At 37.2% G+C, this 17,369-nt stretch overlaps 1 protein-coding gene across 4 annotated transcripts in view; it reads left to right on the top strand.

Moving 5' to 3' along the window:
- The first annotated feature begins 3,737 nt into the window (after positions 1–3,737).
- LOC121296738 (protein FAM160A1-like) overlaps positions 3,738–17,369 on the top strand; it is a 53,569-nt gene continuing 39,937 nt past the window's right edge. For all 4 annotated transcript variants that reach the window (XM_041222534.1, XM_041222541.1, XM_041222533.1 and 1 more), the window contains exon 1: positions 3,738–4,260. The gene's annotated coding sequence lies outside the window, so the exon portion shown is untranslated. The remainder of the gene's footprint in view (positions 4,261–17,369) is intronic.

Genomic DNA, 17,369 nt, shown 5'->3' with positions numbered 1-17,369 from the left:
ATACTGGTCAATATTTGTCAGGCATTTAGGTATTCGCTCTAAACATCCTTCCTAACCCAATAATATAACAAATCTGGTTAAAATTAATTTTCACTTTTTTTTCTCAATCTTACAGTATACAGTAGGAACAGTGAATAATTAATGAAACTTCAATTCCAGGTGCACAAGAAAGATGTTCTTTCCATAGAAACAACAGTAATCACCATGATTTATGACAGCACAATTACTGTCATTAAAGAACTGACTACAAAAATGTATGACTAATTCAGAAGCTTGGTATTAAAAAAATAAAATAAAATCTACAAAAACATGTTATTAAGTTATTGCCCTTTACAGAAAAATGACTACTGGGACACCATTATAATACCAGTACTGGTATATTACCCTGAAGAATCCCAAGAAGAAACATTAGCAGAGTACCAAATGACTAGAGACGGCAAAAAATTGCACCGTTGTCTAGTGCTACCAAAGCACTTTAATACAGAACAGTTGTCAATTGGAGATCCTTTGATAAGCATGAGTAGTACATGCCACAGAAAAGATACTGAGCAATATGGTGTGGCAGTAAAAGTCAAGGTCTCAGTCAAGCTTTCAGACTGCAGCCAGAATCAAACTCATCTGCATTTAATAGTAATGCATTGCATAACTTAGAGCATCTCAAAGTGGTGCGGAATGAGAGTCATACTTCCATCTCTGACCTAGTTCTGGAATTCCATATCAGGTAATACATATTGGATAGAGTGTGAATGTGTATATTAAAGATTTTAATAGAAATACAGTCCATTAACTTAAAAATGTAGGTCATGTCATTATACTTTATTAAACCTGTGGATATGTTCATGGTGCAATAAGAATTGCACATATCATTTAAATTATACTGCAAATGAATTAAACTACAGCAAAAACCACGTATTGTAGAATTTCAGTATTAGACATACAACATTATATAAATCTGGATTAATCATGTCATTCCTGTTATACTGACACAGACATATATATATATATATATATAGAGTGTACTTATTGCGTGCTTCAGCATGATGGCTGTTAAAACAAACTAATGTGAAAGAGAAAGTTGGAAATTACTGGGTGAAAAAACCAGGGTTAGAAGCAACACTTTAGAAATACACAGAATACAATCACCATACAAAGAAGAATGTAAACAAAGACAAGGACTGGATGTCCCCTCTGGAACTATGATTCGGTAAAGAGATTTTCCATTTACTGAATAGTTGCTACAGTTGCAGAGGGGACAAAAATAACAATTGCACACTACTAGTGGTTATTTCCAAAACCATCGCACTTCAGAAATTCTGACTTTAAAAGTGGAAATTGTTAAGGAATAGTGACTCAATAAGCATTGTAAATTATAGAAAATCACACAAAACACATGTCTGTATAAGGATATTTACAAGGTAAGAATTAAAATATTCTGAAAAGGGTGATGGATACGAATTGGGAGGAAAGTTGTGTAAAACTACAACACTGAATATGATTGTGTGACACAGCAGCTGCTACAAATGTACTGTACAGTATAGAGTTTTTAAACAGTAACTTCTCTTTAATTTTAGATCTGATGATGCACTTTGCATTGAAGGAAGATTAATAATCCTCTACAAATCCACCACGAATAATAGTATTGTTATTTTTAAATAAAAGTACAGTTTGGGGAATGAGGTTAGGAAGGTTGTAGTCATTTTGTAAGCGTTAAAAAAAGGGGGCTGAACTGGAAAATAGCCATATGGTTATGTCTTCTCGATAAAGCCTGAAAGAGATGAAGGCAGCTGTGACGGACATTGCAGAATAGGTTTTAACAGTACCCCGCTGTTCACTGCTGTTCATACAGGCCTACTTATCAACCAATTGGCCTCCTGTTGAGAGGGTAATAGCTAAAGTCTAGACCCTGCCTCCCAAATGACAAGAAAAAACAGCTGTTCCCTATCAGGACACATGCTGTATTGTTGCTTTATCGTGATACTCTGAGAAGATTATGCTCTGTACTTGTGGTTAGGGGTAATAACGAAGGTTTTTTTTTTAAACTCTCATGTAAGTCCCTTAATTTGTTTGTTTATTTAGTTGAATAGACTTCATTTTCACTGGCAAAAGTGCAGTGGTGCTCACCTGAATGTTTAAACTTCCTTTGTTGCACACAGGTCAAGTGGGACCCTAGTACCTGCTGCACAAGGATTTGTACTGCCCTGATTTAAAGTGAACATAAAGTGTTACAGGAAGGTTTTTTTTATTTATTTATTTTTTACTAACACTCACCATGGCAGTGTCTTCACAGGTCAAAGCATGTCGCTGGCTACAAAGAATGTCAGTCATTAAGGTAAAATAGCCTGTACTATGGTGTCACTAAAGGAAATAGCTAATTGGTTTATGACAGGAAAGAAAGTGTAGGGATAATTTGCTTTTTGTTGATTTGTCTGATAACACGTGCTCAGGAAACATCCACACTTAAATCTATTCAACAGAGAATACTATATAAATTGCCTTAAATGTGATTTAAGGTTATGATTTGTTTTATGTGTAGATAATTCTGGAAAAGTGGATGAACCTGGACCATTTGGATCTGGGTGAACATTTCACTAATTTTACTCTCTAGTTGAAATGACCTAAGAAATGCAAGATAAGGAGTGCAAACACAGCTTTCTGTAACTGTTTTACAACGACAAGTATTTTACAAATGAAAAGTTTTACAGCATGAATGATAAGGGAACAACTAAAAATCACACCAAAATAGATACAGCCGCACTATTACTATAGTACAGTAACTGTAGGGTTGTCTTGAAATGTCAACTTCTTCAGAGTCTTCACAAAACTGCTTTTCCCTATATGAACCACTCTTCCATTTTTTTGCTGCCCACTGCTTTTGATTGCTATTGTTGAATGTCCCTATGGTACCTCATTAGGGTTTTATCAGAGGCCTCTTATCAGCTGAGTACTGACTTGAAAGAGGAGGGACAAAACACACACTGTAAGCGAGCTTATGTGAAACCTGTTGAACACTAATACCCTTCCACCATGGCACAGTGCATTTAGCACTAGAGGGTATTCAAAATCACTTGGTGGAATGCTGCAGCATTCTTTAATAGACAACCATTATGGGAACTGATTCCAACTATGTTTATAGCAGCTGATAACCAAATACAGAAAAATAACTTGATTGTTTTTTTTTGTTTGTTTATTAAAAAATAATATCTGCAGTCAACATTTTGATTAACACTAGCCATTGAGTGTGTATGTATAGCTAGCTGTACAGATCAGATTTATCTGGTTTCATCAAGTACCCATTACGGTGGTTTTAAATGTCCATTTGAAGGGGAAAGTATACTAGTCCGAAACTAGTGAGTATTTAAGTTTTACTGAATGTTACTTTCATGATTCCCCAACACTACACTGTTTAATTTCTACAAAGAGCTTTAATTCACACAATGTCAGCAGTAGTACTTCGTTTATCTATTTCACTTTTAATGGTGGTGGAATGTGCAATTCATGGAGAAAAAATGCACTGTAACAGCCCACACAGGTCAGGAACTGACCTAAGCTTTTGAGAAAATATCAGAAAATGTCATAGCTACAGTTGTCTACAAAGGTAATGTGAACAATCATTAAACGCAATTATAATTAGCTTTTCAGAAAGAGAGGCGGATACTTTTTCCACCTGTTACAGAAACTTCGTTACGTCCGTTTTTTTTTTTTTCTAGCTGGTGTTGGGTTACAAAACGCTGCAAGTGAAACTAAAACACCTCGTGTGAGTTTTTATTTTCAAGTGACACATAATACTAGCAAGCTATGTCATCTTTAAAAGCCGTTAAGTATATTAGTTTTGAAGTTTTAAACTGCTAATCCCAATTTCCCGGTACGAGACAGCTGAAACCAACGGAGGGAGGAGCGAAAGGCGGCACTTGCGAAACTCACCTAAATAATTGTAACGTAGGTCACACAGTGGTTCTCATTTTCTGGAATCAACAACATATTTTAAATTCTTAATATCGAATACCGTTACACGAATAAAAAAAAAATTACAAACACGAGTTCACAAGATCTGAGGATTTACAGCATTTTCTAAAAGGAAATACTCCTGTGTGTTCTCGCTGTCTGAAGGATATATTAAAAACACAAACAGGGACTGTACAACAACCGCCTTTACCTGAAGTGAACCCAGGCAAATGCAAATTGCAACCCAGGAGATATTTGTTTAAATTGTTGATTGAAAATCTACAAGGAAACCTGCTCAAAATTAGAAGCAGCTGAATGGTGAGTAAAGGTAACAGTGTGGAACTCTTTTTTTTTTTCTGAACATCCTGTTTTAGCCATAGTTTAACACTTTATCTGGTTGTAATGTAACTTTATCCGTATTTGTAACCTTTTTAATCTGATCATTTCTTAAATAAAAAAATCAAGCAGAATGTTCAAGTTTACATTTACGTTACAGAACGAAAGACTGTATGTTTGCCCTAATCCCTTGGGAAAGGGCAAACTGTGTGTGTGTGTGTGTGTAAGAGAGAGACTGTAAACCGTAGATTAAGTGCTTGCGTGGAGCCGGGATGAGCAGATTTGTGTAATGGCAGTCGAACTCTTAAAACAATTTGTTAAATACACCTTGTACTTTTTAAAGAATAGCATCATTAATAAGGCAGTTAAAAAGATTGACAGGCAGCCCCAAATCTGAATAGAATATTGCTAGCAGTGGAGCTTGATGAATCACGCACATATCTGTGGCAAAAAATCCAATAATGGGAACACGAACAGTTTAAAAGACAAAAAACACAAGTTGCTCACACAAAACACTTGTTAAACTTATAAAATAAATGCACTGTTTGATGTGCATAACCTTAGATGTATTTTTAAAAAATATCTACATATACAGCCTATTTCACAGAGAGGGCAATGTAAGTTATAAGCAGCATATTAATTACATTAGAGTAGCAATCTACTTTAAATACTGAAACATAAAATCTACAGTTTCACGCAATCCAGGTTTTATTACAGGCTTGATTAGACACAACATTTTCTCGTGCCACTAACAAGGTTTCAGACTTTACTGCCATGCCAACTTTCAACCTGACGACGCCCATAAGCAAACTGCCTGTAATTCAATGTTTCATTGTTTTATTTTACTTTATTTTACTTTCTAGTATTAGTTGACACATTACAATAAATGTTCCTGAAAACCTTGGTTGATTCTGCCCGAAATGAAAGGCTTTATTGGGTTAACTCAGTAATCTTGAGGCTTGGCGGTTGTTGGGGGTCCTGGTCATATCCAATGTCTTTGTGACAATAGTATAGAAACATTATGTGTGTAGTTGCCAGTCTGTAGTGTGCTTTTGACGTCATGTATACATGATCTGCTTCTGTATGTTTCTACCTTTTATAATCCTGACTTTGTGAAGGGAGGGGGGGAGTTACAGTATTTGTGTGGCTTGCCAATTGGTTAAATCCTGGTTTAAAGGGTACAGATGAGGAATTGAACCCACGTTTGTCCCTTTCTAAAAAGATCTGATTAATGGCTGTGGTAATCTAACAGAGAACCCTTTGTAATGGAACACAAAGTCGTTCATTTCCTCACTTGCTATTTAAAGTAAATGTAGGATTGTTTTGTAAGGGAGCAATTAGATTTATATAAGATGTTTCCCACAGTCAAAAGATTGATATGTAAAAGGTCAAACTTCAATTTACTGACCTTTTAAAAATGAGAAGCAGATCCTGAAACTGCAGGAGTGCCTGTTCCCTGATGAATGTCACTTCTGGCAGTATAGAGTTGTAAACACCAGCACCTTAAGGGGTGGTTTTGTAGACCCTGATTAACACTAATCTTGGACTCTCTTATTTGAGGTAACATTAGATCGTCCAAGATTAGTGGTAATCTGGGATCTGTGAAACCTTGGTGTGCGCTATAAAAAGTAACAGCAAAGGGTTTTTTTTTTTTTATGTTCAACAGTAGCACTTTGAAAATTGTGTAAATCTGCGATATTATCATTAAACTAAGTTTCCAAATATAGGATGATGTCTTGCATTGCAGATTCATAAATGTAAACACAAATATGCTCACTTCCACAGTTTAGATTTATTGTACATGCCCATTGATGTCTGTCAGATATGTCTCCTGTAGGTTGACCTCTTCCCCCTTCAGTCAAGTGTCACTTCTGACTGCTTGTAGGAAAAACGTTCAGTGAATTTGCATTGCTGTTGCTCCTGTTGTGGTGTGCTGCACTGCTTCTCTATCTCTGATATGAAGCAGCTGTTGCACATACTCTCTTAGTACAGCTGGTATAACATTTGCAGCCTTGACATCTAATTGACTGGCTTTAACCTTGCCCTGTCTCAGCTGCTATATACAATTTGTACCCCCTTATTTGCTATGTGCTATCTGTTTAAATTTCAGAAGCACTGATGGAGAGTCACAGTGGTGTTTCATTTGCTGCTTATAGTTTTAACACCAAGCACATTACTCTCTTTACTTGCATTATATTTAGAGTGTCCTACAATAATGCTATTTGTTGGCGTTTGTTTATCAGAGGTGCCATTTCCCTTGCACAATTCCACCTGTGATGCTTTGCTTTTGTTCACCTGTCGGTCTAGTTTTAACATGAATTCTGGGACAAGCCCCCGCCCCCACCTGCCACCTTCTTATTCTAGCATGGCTGGTGTTTGGTTCATATGAACACTGCAACTAGAGCTAAAGAGGAGTGCAGTGTGCTCTAGTTACTGTCCAAGCAGTAGCCAGGTGATTTGTTTATGCACTGCAGGATCACCTTTCTGAGTCTGTTTGGAAAGGGCAACAGTCTCTATTGCAGACAGGCATGGCTGCACAAATAATACATGGAAACGTGCTTGTTCGGAATTGTGGTGTTTGTTTTTTTCGTATTTTGTATTTATATTGTGATTGAGTACTGTATAAGGACAAGAATAGAACAGAAAGTACTACTCATATAGATGTGCTTTTGTGCACCAGGAGCTAAGGGATTTGCCTGTTCAGTGCAATATACGTGGCAGATGGGCCGTTCTGAGCAGCTGAAAGCCTCATTTTCAGATGGACACCAGAGAGTTTTAGTAGCCCGAGTACTTATGTAGGATTGGATCTCTAGAAAAAGCTGTTGATAAAAACCGTGTCAACAGAGAAACACAGACCACTGTTCTATATGCACAAGCTATCTTCTTTGTGAAGCCTGAGCATAAACCTCGAAAAAAATACACACTGACTGAACTTAAAATGTAATTAAATACATTATACATTTTGTACCTCTCATAACTGAAAGAAAAGTATTTTAAAATAGCAACCACTTTTTTGCAAAATGTCTGTTAAAGAGTTATTTTCCTGTAACTGAATATAAAGTGCTTAAAAGCTGAAGCAAATAACAGAATCAACACGTAACCGAGCACTGTAGAAGACCCCTCCCTGACCGATAACATAGTGTAGCGTGCACAGGGGAAGGCAGCAGCAGGGCTGGTGGGTGACAGAGTCACACACAAAGTTCACACACCTTGCAAAGGAGCCGGCTCTTTGGTGCAGCGGTATCGCCGCTATGCTTTAGTGCGAGAGGTCTCGCGTTTGCGCCCGCCCTCCGCCTGTGTGATGCCAGCGTTCACCAAAATCACTACAATACAATATTGTAGTGAATCTCAGTTCCTGCAAGGCAAAAGTGGATGGGCAGTGCGTAGGCAGTGGCCCGTTGGCCCCACCCGTCTCTGGCGCCTATGGCTTGATTCTGTTGACCGTTGAAGCCTGTCCACATTACATGACCTGTGTTAGCTGTACTTGGTGTCAATAAGCATAGGTAACTGATTGTTAATGTAATCTCCCACTGCTTTCAGATGATTACTAGCCATGCTGTTAAACCAGGAAAGAATTCTCACTGTATAATGTCATGGCTGTAATATCAGACACCCAAGCTGTGGGTGCTTCTTTACATTATTTAGCATATTATATTATTTTATGAAGTCAAAAAAGATGATTTTTTTTTTTTTTTTATATTTTACAGTACTATGCTGTTTCCTGTTGAGTGAGCTGGAACTCCTCTCAGCTGTGTCTATTGCTGGCTATATTTACAGTTTGTGTTCAGTCTTGATGCTTTGATTGAGATCTTTCAAGCTGGGGGGATTGGCCAAAAGTGTCCCTGTTGGTTAAATTTGGTTAAATTTCGGGGGGTAAATTTGCAGGAACCCCACCCCCACCACCACCTCACTGCAATGCAGCGATGAGTCTACATTTGAATTGGGCATTATACTTGGGTAGAAAAATGTGTGTTAAAAAAAATACATACTGTAGAATCTGCCCTTGGCTGGTAGTAAGCACAAGATCAGTCATCCACATACCCAAGGGAGTTATGAGACCCAATGTTTTCTCTTGTTCTAAATTCTCTTTAGATTATGGTTTAATTACTCTTGGAGTGTCTTCTTGTTTTACCCCACACCTTGCCTCAGTCTAGATTTAAACAGATTGAGCATCACACGTGCAGCTATGCAGACTCTTTGGATAGATGAGTATTGCATAATCTTAATATTCTGTAAGGTGAAAATGTTTAATACTAATTTGTAGGGATGAAGCAACTAGTGAACTGGCCCTGCTAATCACAAATCCTATTCACTATTAAGGAAATAGATCCCTGTATGTTTTTAAAAGTAGATTCTACCTATAGAAATTATTATTTTGAAATGATCAGCTCTTTGGGTCTTTTCTGTTACATGTATTATGTATAACAAAAATTACACAATCTTTTTTTTTTTTTTTTTTTACAATGTAATAAACTTAAATTAGGGAATTTTATATTGTCACTTGCCTTGGAATGATGAACTCTACACATGTGTTAAAACTAGAGCAGTTCTCTTGTAAATATAATGACCAAAAGCCAAGTACAGTTGTCTCTCGTCATACCGCCCCCCTTTATAACGCCACCCTCGCATAACGCCAGCTGCTCTCTCTGAACAAATGTCACCAATATAAAACAGTGCTATGTATACCCGCTATATCGCCACCCCGCTCACCGCCACCTGCCAACTTCCCAAGCCAAGCAAATGTAAATATAAGCATTGTAGTTTCCCTCATTGTAGCGCCAGCAAAATAATCAAGGCCAATTAAAACAACAAAGTTATGTAGTTAACCTTTGACTCGCTTTCCTAGTTCAACTGAAAGTTCATACCAATGTCATCAACACTCCCGCTCCCAACGCATAACAAAGTGCAAAATGACGAGTCGACCATACATTTAACATGGTAAGAGATGTGTGTGTTTACATGCAAGTTTTGTACAAATGAAGGCTGACTTAAACTAAAGCTGCAGTTTGGTAAACATCAGAATATATACTGTATATTTTTTTGTTACTTTGTTTAAAAAAAAGTGTTTGCCTATACATATTCAATATTTTTTAACTGCTTAAAAAAGAGTGCTGTTGAGCTTAAATTGCTTTTTTAAAATCAATAGCTGGTATCGTTCAATGGGGGATGGTATTCGGCAGGTTTACAGTTAAGTTCAAATGACAAGTACAGTAAAAAAAAAATAGTAGGCATTTTTGTTTTTATGGAACTGTTTGGGTGATTTGACACTAAATGAGTGTAGTTTTTATTATTTAGGTTTTATGATTAGTTTTATGCTGTGATTCAGATACTTTGCATCTCATTATTGGGGGGCCTTGGTTAGAAATTAGGTTTACTCTTGCTATACGGTAAAACAAAGTTTATAGAGCTGAAGATTATCATTTCTTACAGGGTTTCAATGAGTCACATATAACCGTTGCATTTCATGCAGTTCTGTGAAATATTAATATAGTGAGGCTTGTGGATGCTGCACTGTAGGGGATGTTACACTCATGATCCTGAAATTTCTGATCCTTGTTAGATAGGGGTTAGAAAATACTTAGCTTGGCTTAGACTGTGGTATTAAGAAACATTTCTGGGACAGATGGCTTGTGCAGACAGTGAGGGAATAGGCATGTATGTGTTTGTCAGCTTGGACCAAGCAATCCGATATCCAGAACTATCCCTCTATTGACACATTAATATTTCAGAGTTGAAAAGGTTGGGGACATTACTGTAGTCATTTGCTTATGAACTAAAATCTGTTTCTCCTCCTAATTTTTTCTTTTTTTATTAGAACATATTTAGTTTTTTATTAGAACCTCAGTAAGCCTATCTGAAATATGTCCCAGTGGAAGCTCTGTGTAATTAAGTAGCATAACCAAAAGCTGCTTTATATTCTGAGATGGAGAATATGTTGCATATGGCAGATTATTTTGTATTTGCTGTAGTGCTGGGACGAACACTGGATTTTCATGTTCAGATATTTGCTTATAATTTAAATATTCATTCGGATATTTGTTTGTTTTTCCAAAAACTAATAAAAGCCCTAATATTGCCCTAATGCAGGCAGAGACAGCAGAGGCAGGGGGGCGTGGCCCTGTGTGTGTGTGTGCCTTTATTTTACAGCAAGACGTTAAAATAGAAAAATATCCCAGGAGTAAAGAATACGTTGTGTAGGCCTTGCTTTACCCCAGTGAATTAACTAAAAAGCAAAGGATGCCAAATAGCAGTTCAAGTTAAACGTTGTTTTGGTTATTCCCGAAATTAATAGTACATAAAGTTGACACCACATTTTATTTATTTATTTATTTTTTCATTCCTTGCCATTACTGTTTCTTCACAGTAAACAGTGGTCATCGACACATTTTCATAAAGTAATAACATGAGGTTTACTTGTGCCTTTTTGTAGCTGAACAAACGAACGAAGACTGAAATTGAACTTTAAACACTTCAAATAAAACAAACGTGGAAATGACGTAGTAAAGTGAAGGCGGAATTACATTCCACATAACTAAGTCGCAACAAAAAATAAATAATATACAAAAAACACTGCACAACATTTTCAGGAAGTTGGGTACTGTATAAGCAAGGCATTTCATGGTGACGTGCTTGCCTTTTTTTCTGTCCCATGAGATTCTGGCTCTCTCTAAAGCAGCACAGCGTGCTTTTGTCCCAGACAAGGTTCTGTAGAGATCACTATGTGTGTGCACCCATAATCTGTGGTTTTGTTTACTTTTTGTTGTCTAAAACTTTTTTAAATAGAGGCCCAAGAGCTGCTGTGTTGAGCCCATGATTTAAAAAAATAATAATTTTTTTAATTATATTTTATTATAGTAATTAATATAGAAATTAATTAATTCTGGTGAGACGGTAAATAAGTGCAGGGTGTTTTGTCATTTGTAGTGAATACAAACATCTGATTTTTGTATCCGAATACATGTCAAAATGTATTGGGTGGTATCTTTTGAAAACATGGGTGGGATCTCCTATATTGATATTGAATTGGGGAATTAGAATCTTGTTCTTTCCCCTGGGACCTAGTGTCATGCACAGACATATTTATTACGCAAATCCTCCAGGAAAAAGCTCATTGAAATGAATGATTTGGTTTCTAAGAGCCTCCCAGAATAACACATACAGACCTTTCACCCTTCTGTATGCAAACTTGAGAGAGGAGGTTTGCCTTTGTGTGCCTCTCCCTCTCTCCAGTGTGGAAATGGGGCATCTTTAGAAAATTGTAGCTATGCTTTGGTAAAATAGCAAGAGCAAGTAATAGATCATAGGAGAAGCATACTGTTGATTTAATCACAGTATCTGCTTCTTTCTGTGCCAGTTTTTTGTTAAGTACATGTTGGATTTATTATGAAGCTAATAAATAGCAAAGAGCACAATTTAGTTTTTTTTCTTAGCTTTGCCAATTAGATGTACATTAATTATACATAATACATTTTGAAGACATTGAAACAGACTTTATAGTTGGAAGGATTGTCATTGCATTTGTTATGCAATATATAGTGTAATATATGCTTGCAGAGGCAGTCAGTATATTGAATGGGCTGTCAAACACAGATGATAGCATGCTTATCTTTTTGCATTAGATAGCTGTTGTGCTAATAGGGTGTTTTGTGTGATGGAGCTGTGAAATGTGGTGTATTTGGTTTGTCTACTGCCTTTTTGTATTTTGTTTTTATTCTATTCTCAAAGCTTAAATCCATTCCCTGTGTTGTGAAAGAAAGTGCTCCCATTTGTGTTGCATTTGTTTGTTTCTGCTGTAGTGAGAGATATAATCAGTGCACATGTTGTATAAATAAAGCTCTGAATCCTTGAACCCACTTCATTATGACACAGTACTGCAGCCCACAAATGTACTTAGTAGCAGGAGAAGCTTTATTTTGTGCAACAGGTGAGCTTGCACAAATGGCACCCCACGGTGTGCAAATTGGCAAAACACAGTAGGGGAACTTTCATTGAGATAGTTGTGAATAACCCATTAAACAAAAAGCAAAATACTACATTTTAACATTTGTATACAGGGTATTCCTTTTTAAAAATAAAATGATTTGAGCAACATATCTTCAAACTTCCTCTTTAGGGTGGCAGACCTACCATTGTATTTGAGTAGCAATTGGCATTTATTCAAGTGTAAATTATGTTCTGTTTCAGCATGTGATAAAATTGTAAATCCCTATCACTAAACTCTTTACAAAAGACAATTTGTATGTCGTACCTTTTCACGTTGTATGACTTTCCATCAGGCATTGTCTCGTGGAAACAGATCACAGTACTTAACCTTATCTCTCTGTGCCAGGAGGTTGTGCCATTCGGCATTTGGTTAATCCTGAATTTGAAATGTTACAGTAACAAAGGAGTCTGTTATCTCCACTCTTAGCTTCCCATGACATCATGCACTTATACACAATAATCTACATGTCATAAAAGAAGAGGTACAGTTGTAACTATGTAGTGTAGCTATTGCCTCACTCCATTAAGTTGTCCACCTACCTTTTTAAATTTTGCTAATGTGTATAATTTAAAAAGTCAGTGTCACATTCATAAAAGTTACCTGTAGGATTTGTTTGACCTTTCTGGGCTGTTTTCTATCTTCCCTGATCACTTGAAATAACTTTTCTGTACTTTTTTTCAGCATTTTGAATTGCATTTGAAATTGGGCAGCTCAAATTTATCCCGAAGCTTGGTGGTACGTTTACATTTTTGCTTGCAGTCAGGGAATTATAATTTTTTCCGTTCAATAGGTGCACTACAAAGTCAGTAGATGCACCTATAATTCTTATTTGAGAGTCTCCCCCACCCCCCAAGCTAAATTACATACTGTAACTGCTCAGGTTGCTAGGATACGGTCTACCTGGTGTCACATGCAGCAGTGCCACCTGGGATGGATTAACATTTAGACAGGTTTCATTTTTGTATTTTAGACACCAGTAACACTGTAATAATTAATTCTAGGACGAACATGTTTGGATATTCGCTCATAATTTTTAAATATTTATTTGGATATTTGTTCGTTTTCAAAAAGTAATACAAACCATTATCTTGCTCAGAACGCAGGCAGAGAGAGCATAGCAGCAGGGGGGCGTGGTCTATGTGTGTGTCTTTACTTTACAGCAAGACGTTACAATAATAGGTAATTCCATGACAGCTCAACCAGTGCTGTTGCCCGTCTGTCTCAGATTTTCCTAGAAAAATTCAACTGGGGGTTTTCAGACACGCTGAGTTCAGAAACGATAGCCGTTATTTTTTTAAAAATTTCCCCTTCAACCTGTGACCTTGCAAAGGTCAACCTAAAGTGAAAAAGGGACCCAAAAAATATGTTTGGATTGATGTTAATGAGATCTACAAGCATCAAGCGAAATATGTTGGAATCTGGGGATTTGGGATTTTTGGCAGATTGTTGAAGTTGCGTTTGTCATGCATTCGAGCATTGCTTATGGCCACTTTGGTGAAGTTAAAGTACCACATAGCTCTATCCAAACTGCATATTTCTTCAATTGTGCATTCTCTGAGGAGTGAACTAGAGGAAAAAGCAACAATGTGGGCTTCTAGTGGCACTAGCTTGGAGCTGAGGGGTTATGAACTTGCATATGGGACTTGGGACTTCGTTGTTATGGTGACACATTTGAAACTACCAAAACCTTACTTAGTTGGATTTTAAAAACCAAAAAGTGAGCGTAAAGTTGTTTTTTTAAGTTGTGGTGCCTACCTAGGGGAATAATTAATTAATTGACTGACCAACCATTTGTGAAAAAGCCATTTGCTGCATTCTCATGTTAGCCAATCAGTCAATGTTGGAAAACATGGATCGAGAATCGATTAGCAGTTTGCTACGCATGTGGACTGGGAGAGCTATACTGGTGTTCTTTTCTGAAAAGAGACTAATATTGCAGATAGCAGACTGTTTGGTTCAAATTGCATGTACTGCTAACAATTGATAGAGACATTGCGTCTACAAGTTTCTCGCCCAGCATTGACTGCAAGCTAACAAGATAACAATGCTGTGGATCAGAAGGGGCCAGGCTCTAAGACTTTGGAATGCAAAGCATAAAGGGGCTAAAAGGCTCCCAGGGACTGGCGTTGGACCCAGAGGTTCTCAGAGAGATTCAAAGAGATAATGCCACTGGGATCAAAAGGGTCTCGAGATGACAAAAAGCAGATGTATGGACCTTTTGGGCACTAGGCGTCAGAAGAATGCACTGAGTTCAGAGGTCGTCACACTAGACTACACACACAGACACACACACACACACACACACACACACACACACACACACACACACACACACACACACACAATAAATTAAAGTAACTTTGCTATTGGTTAAGTGTCAGAGAAACGGGAGGTGGACCATCTATACAGAAGGGTATTTAATATCATGCAAACATTGTAATGATGAGTATTCTGTTTGTCCTGTACCTGTAAACCTAACAACTGATTGAAGAAAAGGACTCTGTGCATTTTCTTGAATCTACTTAATCACCATCATTTTTTTAAGTTACTTCAGTCAATTTCAGGCACAACTGAAAGTGTTTGGTTTAGGAGAAAGGTGTATTTAAAAGGTGCTGTAAACAGGGAAGATTGAACATTTATTTAAGGAAAAAAATTGAATTTTAGTTTTTGTTAATTAAATAAATAAATATTTTTTTTTTTTTTTTTTTTACTTTTTTCTTTCATTGTTTGCCATTGCTGTTTCTTCTCGGTAAACGATGGCCATGGACATGTATTCATAACATATTACTTGTGCCTTTTGTAGTTGAACAAGCAAATGAAAAACCAATGAATGTACACTAAAGTTTAAACCTATGACAATGGATCCTTAAGACCTTTGTTAGTCATGTATTATTGATTTATTACTGGTATTGATTTTAAAATAACAAAGTACCCTCCAGTAATACAGCCTGACCTGTTAACAAAATTAATCCTCCCTCAGGAATGCAGTAAACAAAAAAGAAAACTGTACAATCCGGTTTGACTTATTTTCAAGCACCTGACACCCAGCTGCGTTCTGTTCTGAAGTGACAGGGAGTTAGTTTCGGGATGGTAGATATCACCCTGTATAGCAGACAGGTGTGTAATGAGACCCTCAGTTGTTAGCGGAGTAGTGCGAGTCGTCCTCACGGCACTTTTTGTTTTTGTAGTGTTTTTTGGTTTTTTTTTTTTTTGGGGGGGGGGGGGGGGGGGCGCAGTCTTTTTATTGAAGGATTTTCTTTCAAGAAATTTGGATTCATTTTGGACATGAGAATGTATAAAGTGAACCAAAAATATGCACTCTGTTGTATCATTTTATCTATGGCTGACAACTTTGGTTGAGTCCTTCAGTCTCAGCCATTTTTCCATGTTGCCTTTGTTCTGTTGCAAAGCAATTGCAGGGCTACACTATAAATAAACAGGGTCTTCTTGCCCTGTGTCACATTACCTGTAAATATTTCAGAAAGCAGTGACATATTAATGACTCATTGTATCATTCAGTTGCCATGGCAGCTTATGTAATGCAAATATCTTGCCATGGTTGAGTACATGCTTTTGGCTCAGAGCACAGAAATCCATAAAGGACATGCAATAAACTCTGAGTTGCAAGGTTGTGATTCTAGCAAAGGTTTCTGCTTACATATAAACATGAGAGTCCTATCTTGATTTGTTTCTCAAGGTCTCTAGAACCTTGAGAGAGAATGTCAGCCTTGTTATGTACAGTGGTTTATTTTGGTACCATACAGACGTGATTGCTTTGCACAGGTAATAGAATTTTGGAAAAACTGAGTTATTGTAAAATGTATGATTAGCATGGTGCTGCAAACCGACACCTTGGCCTATCCCAGCATTGTTCAGTATTTCAGATGAGTTGGGTGTGGTTGTAAATTTGCAGCTCTCGCAGCCATAAGATGACATAATGTAGGTTGCACTGTGAACAATGCAGATGTGAATTCTATGTAATCCTATTGTTTAACTTCCCATTTTAAATGGTGTTGGCGTACTGTACCTGAGAAATGTCTGTGCCATTACCTTTTGAAAACAAGCCCTGCAGCCCCATAAGCACTGTGCTTTTTAACTATTAGACAGAATATTTGCAGAATATTTAAACTGCTGCTACAACCATTATTCATTTATTATCGATAGTGTTTTAATTATACCAAATCACCTTTTTATTTACAATGAAGGGAACATATACTGCGTCACCAAAATTCTAATAATGAAACCATGTATTATGTTTTCCCTTCATTGTAAATTAAAAACATGATTTGGTATTAATGTAGTAATACATTTAAAATTATATATTAGTTACAGTGGGGTTACCAGAATTAAAGCGATTTCTAAGGCTTTGCAACCACTGGTTTATGCTCGTCTTGGAGGGTCCGGATCTATCCATCTTTTACTAGACTTTACCCAGTGCCCATTTACCGCCACGAATTGGAGGGGAATGGCAGATGTAAAACAACTTTTAATTGGATAATTAATTTATTGCACATACTATTTATTCCTTGGCTTTTGTAAAGCAAATAATAAATCTTTACATAAAAAAATACTAAATATTTATGAAGAAATTGGATTTCTTGAGTAGCTTGCCAGGTAGAAGCGCAGCCACGTGGTGTGCATGGTGGGTCTTACAGCGAAGGTTCTTGTCCTGACTGTGTGGAGTAGGCCGGTCTTTGCTAGGGAGGTAAAACTGGCAGGGACTGTTTCTCCTTATTGCTCTACAGCAAACCCTGCTGGCCAGGCCCCCAGTGAGCTCAGAGCAGACACCTGCACTCGAGTTCCTGGATGAAAAAGGAAGCTGGCTTGGTCGTAGGATCAGAGGACGTCCACTGAACTTTTGAGTCTCCTGAGCCATGTTGGGAATTGCTACGGTGAGGGGAAAAGCAATTGGGCATTCCAAATTGGGAGAAAATCGGGGGGGGGGGGGGATTTATAATTGGACACACTAAATTTTAAAAAACACTAATGTACGTGTCAAGGTATTTTAAACCAGTAAATACAGTATGCAGACATTTGGTATGGAAAGCGCCTGACAGGTAAAACTATCTCTTTATTTACCATTCGTGCTGCCTGCAGTGGACTGAGG

The sequence above is a fragment of the Polyodon spathula genome, chromosome 2, assembly GCF_017654505.1.
Source record: "Polyodon spathula isolate WHYD16114869_AA chromosome 2, ASM1765450v1, whole genome shotgun sequence".
NCBI classification, from domain to species: domain Eukaryota; kingdom Metazoa; phylum Chordata; class Actinopteri; order Acipenseriformes; family Polyodontidae; genus Polyodon; species Polyodon spathula.
The sequence above is the reverse complement of the archived record's forward strand: the minus strand, read 5'-3'. Positions and strand labels throughout refer to the sequence as shown.